This window comes from Onychostoma macrolepis, chromosome 18, assembly GCF_012432095.1.
Source record: "Onychostoma macrolepis isolate SWU-2019 chromosome 18, ASM1243209v1, whole genome shotgun sequence".
NCBI lineage: Eukaryota > Metazoa > Chordata > Actinopteri > Cypriniformes > Cyprinidae > Onychostoma > Onychostoma macrolepis.
This window is the reverse complement of record NC_081172.1, coordinates 9456950-9468582: the sequence shown is the minus strand read 5'-3', so window position 1 is coordinate 9468582 and position 11633 is coordinate 9456950. Positions and strand designations below refer to the sequence as shown.

Below are 11633 nucleotides of genomic sequence, written 5' to 3'. Positions count from 1 at the left end.
CTCTTGTGGAAGGTAGTTGATTGGGAATGAAATTCACAAAAGACAACGACACGGCAACAATATTGTTGAAATCACTTTCCAACTGGTGTATTTATTGTTAACTAAAACAAAGAAAAGTCCTTTCCTTTCTGAAATATAAATATCAGATGAAAAACAAGTGTTGTCTTGGCAAAGAATTGATTTTTTTTTTTTTAAAGAATACTGCCTTGGCCACTGACTGAGAGAAGATTAAGTTAAAGTACTAAAATTAATAAAGATAAAGTGAAAATATATATATATATATAAAAAAAAAAAAAAAGCTAATTTTAAATATTAATAAATTCTATCATGGTAAATGTAAAAAAGTAAAAAAGTAAAAAAAAAAATATTAATTTTTTAGGCTGTTGAAGTGGAAGAACATAACCCAACAGTGAGTTGAAATGCAAGTCCATCAAGTTCTTCATGCGGACTCAATAAACTTGGCTTTGTGCACAGGGCAATGGAAATGCTGGACCACAAAAGGCCCCAATTTAATTTAAATGTTTGTCTAACCTATTAGTAATGGGTGTAGCTTATATAGCCGAATATAAAATATGTAAAAAATATGTTTTATTATAAAATATAATAAAAAATATGGGGTCTTTTTTTCTTTTTGGCCATGCTGTATGAACAGCAGACAAATCCATAGCCTTCCCTTTAACGGGTTTAGTCTATTGCTACAGAGTAAACCTTAACCAATGCATCAGTTAAAAGAATCAAATAAAACAATTTGGAACACAGTATGTCCCTTTTGTGCAGGAAAAGTGATTTTTCCTTATATGGGTGTCTGTACCTTACAGGGAGAGACGGTGGTAAAGCCTGTCAACAGTGAACAAACACTTGCAATCAAGTTCCAGTCCCAAGGTCATGCCGGATGTCAGCGTCTAATGCTTAGGGAATGAGGCGACAGGGGTCTTCCCCACTCTGTCACCTCCTGGAACAAATTCATTCCTCACACTCCTGCAGCTTCTCTTTCAGTAAACACTTTAAATCAAAAGTAGACAGTGAAACTCACACTGGAGGGGCCACAATCATTGACTTTAGCCTTTTGATACTGGGATGGTGGAGTTATGAATACCCTGTAAAGGACAAATAGTGTATGTTTTTACTTATTTGTAGTCTGAACAGATATGCATGTCAGTATTGATGAAAGATTTTAGTGCTAGGGCAATGAAGGTAAAAGGGAAATCCAATGCATCCAGACCTTACATTAAGAGAAGACCTTGTGGCTATTTGCTGCCGTAGTCTTAAAAAATATAGGGCCACATCCAAGAAAGCGCCGCGAGCTTGAGCCGCCAACAGTGAATCAATGGTGACAGTGTGCAGAGGGAAAGAATTAAACATTCACGTCCCGATTTTTCTTTTCTCTTTCCCCACATCCACTTACAAACTCCATGATTCAGGCAGCCTTTCAGCAAATCAATAATGAGCCTGTATGTAACTCGTCGTGAGCTGAGGGGGCTTTACACTTCAAAGACCAAATACAAGTGGTTGAGTTGTTACAGGAGGTGGTGTAAGTGCTTTCCTGGACTTTAAATAAATAAATAAAACACCCCTGACTCTTTTCAGAAACTACTCTATATGCTTTGGCTAAAAAAAATGCACAATTCATAATTCTGTTAATTTTTTGTTACTTGTAAAACCTTTCGAAATGATTAAAAACTGATGAGAGATGAGAATAAATACTGCATTTTCTTGTATCGTTCCCATTAGACACATACATAATCTAATCCTTCTTTGGAGGAGTGACAGTTGCTACTTATGCCTGAATTTGTGACACCATCTGCATAGGTGAGATGGTAGGAGAAAAATCATTTTTTTCCCTCTTACATTGTGTTATTTTAGTATTATAAACTTTTTGTTTTTATATTAAATAAAAAAATAATTCAATAATAAATATTCAGTATCTATTATTTAGCATTTATATAGTTTTTATTTTCAGATTTTATTTTAATATTAGTTTAAGTTTTAGTAATTTTGTAGTGTTTTGTCATTTGTATTTGTTTTCTTTCTTTCAGTAATTTTAGTACAGTAACTTTATTTATTTTATTTCAGTTAGCTGCCAAGGCAGCTTCATTTAGCTTATTTTTTTTAATCTATTATTTAAATTTTATTTCAGTTTTATTTCAATTACCATCAACTTTTTTCAATAGTTTACATTTTGAGTAAGAATAAAAAAGAAAACATTCTTCCTCAGAGATTAACAGATTAGCTTGATTATCAGATGACAAACAAAATCAGAACGAAACACTTCATGTTACTAATAAAAACCTTTGCATTATTCATTGCCACCATTTCACTTTGTTCTTTAGCTTTAAAACCCATGTCTTAATGAATAAAAGCTTTCTTTCTTCCCTTTGTCACACTTTGACAGATGGATTGGAACTTTAAATCCTTTAGGCTTTGAAAGGTATTTAATAAAATACTTTTTTAAAGATAACAACTTTTGATACAAAAAAACTGCACTGAGAGACTGCACTCAAGCAAACAACAACAAAATATATAAATAAAAACACAACCAAAAACATGTACTATAATTGACAAAATAAATACAGAGATTTCAACAATGATAATGATATACAATTTATATGTGTGTTTCCTCTATTGAAAGGGACTGCTAAAGGATTTATCACATTGTCAGCCATGATTAGCATCAAATACGCAAGACATACAGTAATCTCTGTCGACATACACATCCACCCATTCCACTGAGATACATCTTAGTCTTCAGGCTCAGCACAAGGACTTCTGAAAGATCAATTACAGTGGGCGAGCAAAACACTACACAGGAAATTGAGGAAAGCATAATTTATTTACATGTCTGCTCTTTGATTAAAGTAGCCTGAAACAACAGGCAGCAGGGAATTGATTTTTTTTTTTTTATCATCTCTGTTTTCAACCAACAGCGCAAGAAACAATCAAAGAGTTTGCTTGGCTTTGATCTAGAAAATACATATCATATTTTCTTATCGGAGCATGGCTGTCGTAGAGTGATATGTTTAATTGCCCCAAAGAAAGGGGATTATCAATTTTACGTTGGTGCCTTGTTTGTTCTTAACTTCTAATAATTTAGAATCATATTTAATGAGATGGCAGTGTAACTGTTTAGGGCTTTATGCAAATAAACCAATTACAAAATTACAAAAACCATTGTTAATGTGAGAAGCTAGATGAAGGTCATTTTTCCTCATGCAATCAGTACATTTGTCTTTAAAGAAACATCCTCTGCCAACAATACAGGAAGTGTGAGAAATCAGATTGCTTATTCCTGTCTTATAGGGGTGGTTTACTGTTTTTTCTAGGCTTGATTGTGTTTATGGGCTGCAGTCTAACATGTGTTCATGCTTTGTTTTTTAAAAAATGCATTATTTTTCATATAATTTACCTTTATTCCACACCGCTCTGTCCCTTCTCTGACAAACGCATCGATTATTTCCTGTTTTTATGAAGCCCCTCCCTCAGAAATACGTGATGGGCTCTGATTGGTTAACTGGCTCAGTGTGTTGTGATTTACTAAACCGCCGAGCGTGCGTCTAAATGTCCCGCCCCGCAGCTCAGCTGCATGTGCTCCGGTTGTATTGTAAACAATGGCGTCGTCTATATTGCTTATCAATTTGAGCCCGATTGAGACGCAGAGGATATTAGTGAAGAGGATCGCACAGAACCTGTGCAAGCACGGCTCTTAATGGTATGTTTGTTGTCTCATACTTTTAGATACACTGTTATTATGCTACTGCTTATGTTAGCTTTTAATATACGGTTTTATTCTGATTAAAGCTTTAATACAGTACGGCAACCGCAAGTGCGTCCATGTTTAATGCTTCTCATTGCTATGTGAAAATGTATCATTGGAACAGTTTGTTGGAGCTGATCTGACGATCTGAATGAGAGAGAGAGAGAGAGAGAGATACAGAGCAGGGCGACGCGAGGAACAGTATTAAGAACAGCTGTTTTAGAACATTAATTTTGAAACTTGTGAATCCATTAGAATCGTTAGAAGACAGAATCGCGATTCATATATGAATAGATTTTTACGTGCACCCCTAGTTTTCTCTTCCTCTTCGCTAAAGCAGCACAGCATGGCCTCGCCCCCTTCCTTACATGTTTCCGAGGGCGGGGTTTATCTGGGTCCGTGACGTATCAGACCCGGGAAGTAGTTCGTTGTAGTCCCTTACCAGCCGTTTTTGTAGGCATTAAACTTCCAGAATTTTAAAAGATGATATCTCTGTTTGCATTGAACTTTCAGCACTGCAACTTTGCAGATATTGTTTATGCTCAAACAGCAACATTACACACTAACTAATGTTAAAAAAGTGAAAATGCAATCAACCACCCCTTTAATGAAGCTGTTAATGTGAATTTGACAGTCCTCAGCAACGATCATGTGGGATGCTGAAAATTTACATACCCTCAGGCCATTCAAGATGGAGATGTTTCTTCATCGGACTGGAAGAAATTTTTCATGACTTGTTCACCAATGAATCCTCTGCAGTGAATGGGTGCCGTCAGAATGAGAGTCCACACTAATCCACACAACTCCAGTCCATAATGTTTTGTGTAGTAACAAATCTGTGAGTTTGTAATAACGTCAATCACCATGACAACAACGGTATATCACATCACTTATCTGAAACCAAAGCTACTTTTATTTCTCTCATGTCACTCCACACAGACTTGCTCTCTCTTGATTCATACTGTAAAAATGTACCACAATGCATTGCCGACAGGAGGCCAGCTTGAGGCCACATTTGGGCCAAGATCGCTTGCTATGTGGGAAGGACCACACTGTTCATGATGGAACATCACTCTTAGGGCAACCTATACATCGTCTTTACTTTTTAAATAACTAAAATACAGATTGTCACTTTCTGTGGTGAGAAGTTCAACATTTTCAGTTTACTTGTCTCATATCACAAATGCTATAAAGTCCTACTGCAGTCAGTATATATGCTATTAAATAAAAGTATGTAGACAAATTTTGTAACTTGCATGCAATTATGGCAGTATTTTTAAATAAGTGTTATGGTGGACAGAGGATTAACAGGCTGTGTAACACTGAAGGGCCAAATACAGAAAATACCATACAGTAGTTGTACAACTGGTGCTTCTAAAGGAAAGATCATGGATTTGTTAAAATACAAAAGGGTGCTTATTGGTCATGTATAACCGCACAAGTAGCCAAACGTACACACACACACACACACACACACACACACACACACACACACACACACACACACACACACAGGTTTAAATCCCCACCTGAATAGAAAAACAGGTACACACACACACACACACACACACACACACACACGACTACCATGATTTTGCCAAGTAAGACCTGTTCCTAAATCAGCATATTTTATTGATCCCGTCTGAAAACATAGTCCCTCTGGCCCTAAATCTAACTAAACCCTAAAATCAGAGGGAAATGACAGGTGGTGAACACTGAATAGCACAGATGCAATGTGAAATCACCATTTGATCAATTAATTAAATGTAACAGCCGACAAATAAAAATAAACAAATAAAAAGACATATTTGTAATCTTTAATTAAGTTATTTTAATTAAGTTAACTGTAATCTTTTTTTTTCCATAGTTGCAACGCTATTTGCTGTTGCTCAGTGTTGCTTTGAGCTGATTGGTTAAGCTGACTGTCACTCAGGAATCTGGCCAATGACTAGCGAGCGCGCCGTTTTCCCGCTCAAATTTGAATGTACACTTTCACAGCAGTGTCAGTGTGCCGCTGCTGCGGTCGCTACTCTAGTAATGGCTTTTATATGTATTATCTGAGTGTTAAATTCATATTTTGAGTGAGTTTGTGTTGTGGGATGACGATTGAGAACGAATAAACGCGAATATGGACACTTCTACCAGCAGCAAACAGACAAGCAAACTGCAAAAGGTAAGTAACTTTTATTAATGTATAGCCTAATGTTTTATAGTTACATCAAGATTGAAGTGCGATGCTAATCGCGATTACATATATTTTCTCAATGTCCTACCAGTTACTGTGTTTAGTATGAGCTAATACTGTTAGCTAGGGCTGGGCGATATATGAGCATGTCACACAGAAAACCGCGCCTCGCTTGAATGGTCAAATACAGACAGTCATCTCAAAATACACTCGACTTAAACACAGTCGCTAATGTCTGGAGTCAAGATAAACATTCAGGTGGAAACCCGGTGACCTGTCCGTATAACTTACTGGATCTGTGCTTTTGGTTCTTAAAGTGACAGCAGTATAATTTAGCCTAATGTTACCTGCAGTCGGTCATAATTTTAATCAAACAACAAAATACTAAAGAGAAAATGTATTTAACTGGTCTTTGTTCTATTGCATTAGTCCTGTTGTTTGTAATTTGCTACTTTGATCTTATACATGTGATATATAAGATATATTGTTATTGTGAAGTAAAATTTCCTATATTGTGAAATAATATGGTCATATCGCCCACCCATACTGTCAGCTAAGATCAAACCCATAAGAAAAAAGTGACAGTACTTTGAAATGAGTAACCTGAGAACACTGTCATGTAAACTCATTTGACAGAGAGGACCTGAAAGCATGATCCTTGGACATTTGGAGAAGAACACTGTATGCAAAACAGGATTTTGGATCAGCTGTGAAGATTTTGTATGGAGCTGGTGAGTACATTTTTGCAAGCCCATGTCTCTGTCAGTAAGCAGACAGTGTTTTATTAAACAAATTAATAATGTGTGTGTGTGCGCGCTTCCCCCTCATGATCCAGAAGTTTTGGAAATGAAAATCTTCTACCATATGATCTTCAGAGGAAGTGAGTATTCATGTCTAACATTAATACATATTATATAAATCTATTTTAAATTAATTTTCACAGTATTTTTATTCCATGATTTTAATTTGTTTTAATACCAGACAAAACAGGTGTCTTCTGACATAATCTTTTTTTCTTTCTCTTTTTTTTTTTCTTTTCCCCAGCTAATCCAGCTGATTACTGCCAATTTGGAGGAGGACTGCTCTTTATCTGCTGTGTCTGTCACTTCTGGCCATGGACATTTTCTTGTATGTTTTGGTTTTACTTATTACACTAATATAGCTATTAGTTTTAACTATATGTAGAATTAAAATACATATGTTTTTCTACATATATTACCAGAGCTACGGTGGTGCCCAAAATTATTAGAACACTATTTATTTTATACCAGTTAAAAAATGGTTTTAAGTCAGTTATTTCTATCTTTTGCTGTAGTGTGTCAGTAGGAAATATCAGTTTACATTTCAAGCATTCATTTTGCCCTTAATTGTAATTTTTGAGATTTTGTTTGCACAAGGAGTCTGACAACAGCCAGTGCTCCACACAGAGATCTGATCTCATCGTCTAAATCCAGAAGAACTGTGGCAGCGTCTCCAAGATGCTTCAAGAAACCTACCTGCAAAGCTAAAAGTTTTAGGCACTTGTGTAAAAATTCTGTTAAATGAGGATGTTGTCAAAAATAATGCCATAAATAAATTTTCTTTATCAATTAACTTTTATAACTAAATTAAATCAACATTTAGTGTGACCATCCTTTGTGTTTAAAGCAGCTTTTGCTCTAGGTGCACGTGTGGTTAGTTTTTCAGGTAACTTTTCAGGAAGGTTTCTTGAAGCGTCTTGGAGACGTTGCCACAGTTCTTCTGGATGTAGTCTGTCTCAGTTTGTTCGGTTTCTTCATGCCATTCCAGACAGACTGATGATGATCAGATCAGATCTCTGTGTGAAGCACTCGCTGTCGTCAGACTCCTTGTGCAAACAAAAATTTCACTGGATTATTAAAATTAATGGCAAAATGAATGTTTGGAAATGTAAACTGATATTTCCTACTGAAACACTACAGCAAAAGATAGAAATAACTGACTTAAAACCATTTTTTTAGCTGCTGAAAATACTAGTGTTCTAATCATTTTGGACACCACTGTATATGGAGCCCACAGGAGTCAGTAGAATATTGTGGATTAATATAAGACTTATGTTATGTACTCATGACCTCATCATGAGAGTAACCCTAACTGATCAGATAGAAATGCAATTTTTAGCTATTCAATTCCTCCTGGGGGCTCTGAAGAAGTGTTTATGAAGAATTCATTGATGTTATTTTACATTTGAATAATAAAATTGCTTGACAATCTTGTACATATATTTTAGTATTTTTGTTCAGTTTAAAAGGACTAGTTCAATTCCAGAATGAAGATTTGCTGATAATTTATTCACCCCCATGTCATCCAAGATGTTCATGTCTTTCTTTTTTCTGTCGAAAAGAAATTTAAGGTTTTTGAGGAAAACATTCCAGTTGACTCCCACTGAAGTCCACTATATGGAGAAAAATTATTTAATTTCTCAAAACTTTAATTTCTTTTGACTGAGTAAAGAAAGACATGAACATCTTGGATTACATGGGTGAGTAAATTATCAGAAAATATTTATTCTGAATTGAACTCTCCTAAGTTGAATATATTTAATTCAACATTTTTATGAAAGTGTTCTATGTTCTTCACCAGTACAGTATTTTAAATGTAATTGTGCTGTATTTCTTTTAAATTTTAATTTCTTATGGCATCTGTACAGACTTTGTATTTTGTCTTCTAAATAAAACAGAATTTTCCATCTTGAGCATGCTTTGACACTTTATTGAAGGCTTTTGATTGTAATAATTGGTCAAATAACAGTGTTTCTCTGTAGAACATTTAGTGCTTTCATTGTAATAATCCAGGAAAAATCTGTAAAAATAAGGGTTTTACACTGTAAAAAAAACGGTCGAATGACTGGCAGCTACGGCTGGCAAACAAAAACCGTAAAATTAAAATAAAATATCATAATTGTAACAAGCAAAAATCTGTAAAATAAGGGTTTTGCACTGTAAAAAAACGGTCAAATGACTGGCAGCTACGGCTGCCAAACAAAAACCGTAAAATTAAAAGTAAAATATCGTAATTGAAACAAGAAAAATCTCTAAAATAACAGTTTTTTTTCTGTAAAACCTTCAATGAAATTTTCTGTAAAATGATTGTTTTTGCGCTTTATTTCAATTAAGGTATTTTATTGTAATTTTAGGGTTTTTGTTTGGCAGCCGTAGCTGCCAGTCATTTGACCTTTTTTTTACGATTTTTTTTTTACAGTGTATTTAGTTTCTTCGTAGAAGCTTTAATATAATACACAGTACATATAAAATTAACTGACTGTATATTATCACTTGCATACTGAATATAGATACTGACATTAGCAGATAAAATTTATTAAAGCCTTATGATCACTATTAGCTAAGCCTTCCTTGAAACAGATGCAACATAGTTAAAGAATTTTTCTGCTCTACAAAAAGCTGAGCTTTAATGTATTCTGTTTTTCTGCTTTCTGCAAATGTCCATGCGTACTGCATTCATTATCAAAGCACTTAGAGGCTAAATCGAGAAAGCATGGTAAACAATTCACTGAACAGTAATGGAGCCTATTAGCATACTGCAACATGGAACATTAAGGAAACAGTTGTGAGGAAATACATTTGTAGTGATGTGAAATTAAACATGCATGCATGCTGTTGTGAATGGGTTATAAGTAGTTTTGAATCATGGTAACATGACAAGGCCAAAAAAAAAAAAAAAAAAATTTTATATATATACAGTGAAGACAAAATTGTTCTGTTGGTTGTGGAGTCAAGGGAGCTGACTTTGAGAGAAAAGCAAGCAATTTGGATGCTAAAAGAAAAGAGGAAGTCAGTTAGAGCTCTAGCAAAAACAAAGGGCATGGAGAAATCAAGGGTTTGGAAACCAACAACGACCTGATCGGCTGACAAAACAACAGTAGTTGATGACAGACAAATCATAAAAGCTGTGAAAATGAATCCTAAAAGACGTGTCTGTAAAATCACCAACAACTTCCAGAAAGCTGGGGTGATGCTCTGACAATTTACTGTCCTCAGGAGACTTTGACACAGAATTACAGATGCTACACAGCAAGATACAAACCTCTGACCGGCACCAAAAATAGAAAGGCAAGATTAGAGTTTGCAAAAAAGCACAAAGGTGAGCCAGAAGAGTTTTGAAACTGTGTTTATGGACCGATGAGACAAAGATGAACCTTTATCTAAGTGATGGGAAAGCAAAAATGTGGAGAAAAAAAGGGAACTGCAATAATCCCAAGCATACAGCCTCATCTGTAAAGCATGGTGGAGGTGGTGTCAAGGCATGGGCATGCATGGCTGCCTCTGGAACAGGCCCTCTGATGACTTAATGTATGATGAAAGTAGCAGAATGAATTTGGAAGGGTACAAAACCATCTTGCCTACCAATATTCAAGACAATGCCACCAGATTCATTGGGAAGTGCTTCATATTGCATCAGGACAATGACCCAAAACACCCTGCCAGTTCAGTCAAGGAATTTATAAGGGCAAAGAAAAGAAAAGTCTTAGATTGCCCAAGTCAATCTCCAGATTTAAATCCGATTGAACATGAATTTCACCAGAAGAAGAGGAGAGTAAAGGCATAAACTCCCCAAAACAAGCAACAATTGGGATTGGCTGCATTAAAGGCTGGGAAAAGCATTTCAAAGGATGAGACCAAGAGTCTGGTGATGTTTATGGGTCACAGACTCACTGCTGTGATAGTGCGCAAGGGATCTGCAACTAAATAATAGCTTTTAGTCTTTTATATCTGCCTTATGTTCAACTGTCCCAATACTTATGCTCATATCAATGAGTGGGAACTCTAAAAGTGCTGTTCTTTTTATTTGGTAAAACATGTATGTGTTGAAACGGCTAATAATAAAATGTGACATTCTGTAGTTTTGTCTCATATTCATCTTTTAAATCATATTTGCAAATGTCTTGACTCCACAGCCAACAGAGCAATTTTGTCTTCACTGTTCCAATACTTATGGAGGGCACTGTATATATATATGTATACACACACACACACACTGCTGCTCAAAAGTTTGGGATCGATAAGATTTTTAATGTTTTTTAAGGGAGTCTCTTCTGCTCATCAAGGCTGTATTTATTCGATAATAAAAAAAAAAAAAAAAACTGTAATATGGTGAAATCTTATTGCAATTTCTAATATTGGTTTCCTATTTTAATATACTTTAAAATAGAATTTATTTCTGTGACACAGTGCTGAATTTTCAGCATCATTACTCCAGTCTTCAGTGTCACGTGATCCTTCAGAAATCATTCTAATATGCTGATTTATTATGAGTGTTGAAACTGTTATGCTGCTTCATATAGTTTTTTGAAACGTGATACTTTTTTCTTTGATTCTTTGATGAATACAAATTTAAAAAGAGCAGCATTTGTTCAATATAGAAATCTTTTCTAATTTATTAGGTGACTTTTTATTCATTTAGCACATCCCTCCTGATTAAAATATGAATTTCTTTAAAAAAAAAAAGAAAGAAAAAAATGTACTGACCCCAAACTTTTGAATATCATTGTATATTGTAACACAAAATTTATTTTTTAAATAAATGCTGTTCTTTTTAACTTTTTATTAATCAGAGAATCCTAAAAAAAATATCACAGGTCCCAAAAAAATATTTTAAGCAGCACAATGGTTTCCAATATTGATTATGAATCAGCATATTAGAATGATTTCTGAAGGATCA

At 34.8% G+C, this 11633-nt stretch overlaps 1 long non-coding RNA gene across 1 annotated transcript; it reads left to right on the top strand.

The window, feature by feature from the left end:
• Window positions 1-5744: 5744 nt before the first annotated feature.
• Window positions 5745-7049, top strand: LOC131523915 (uncharacterized). The gene is made up of 4 exons (XR_009266878.1): window positions 5745-5924; window positions 6573-6667; window positions 6772-6816; window positions 6981-7049. It is a non-coding gene; the product is annotated as an uncharacterized LOC131523915 (long non-coding RNA).
• Window positions 7050-11633: the final 4584 nt, after the last annotated feature.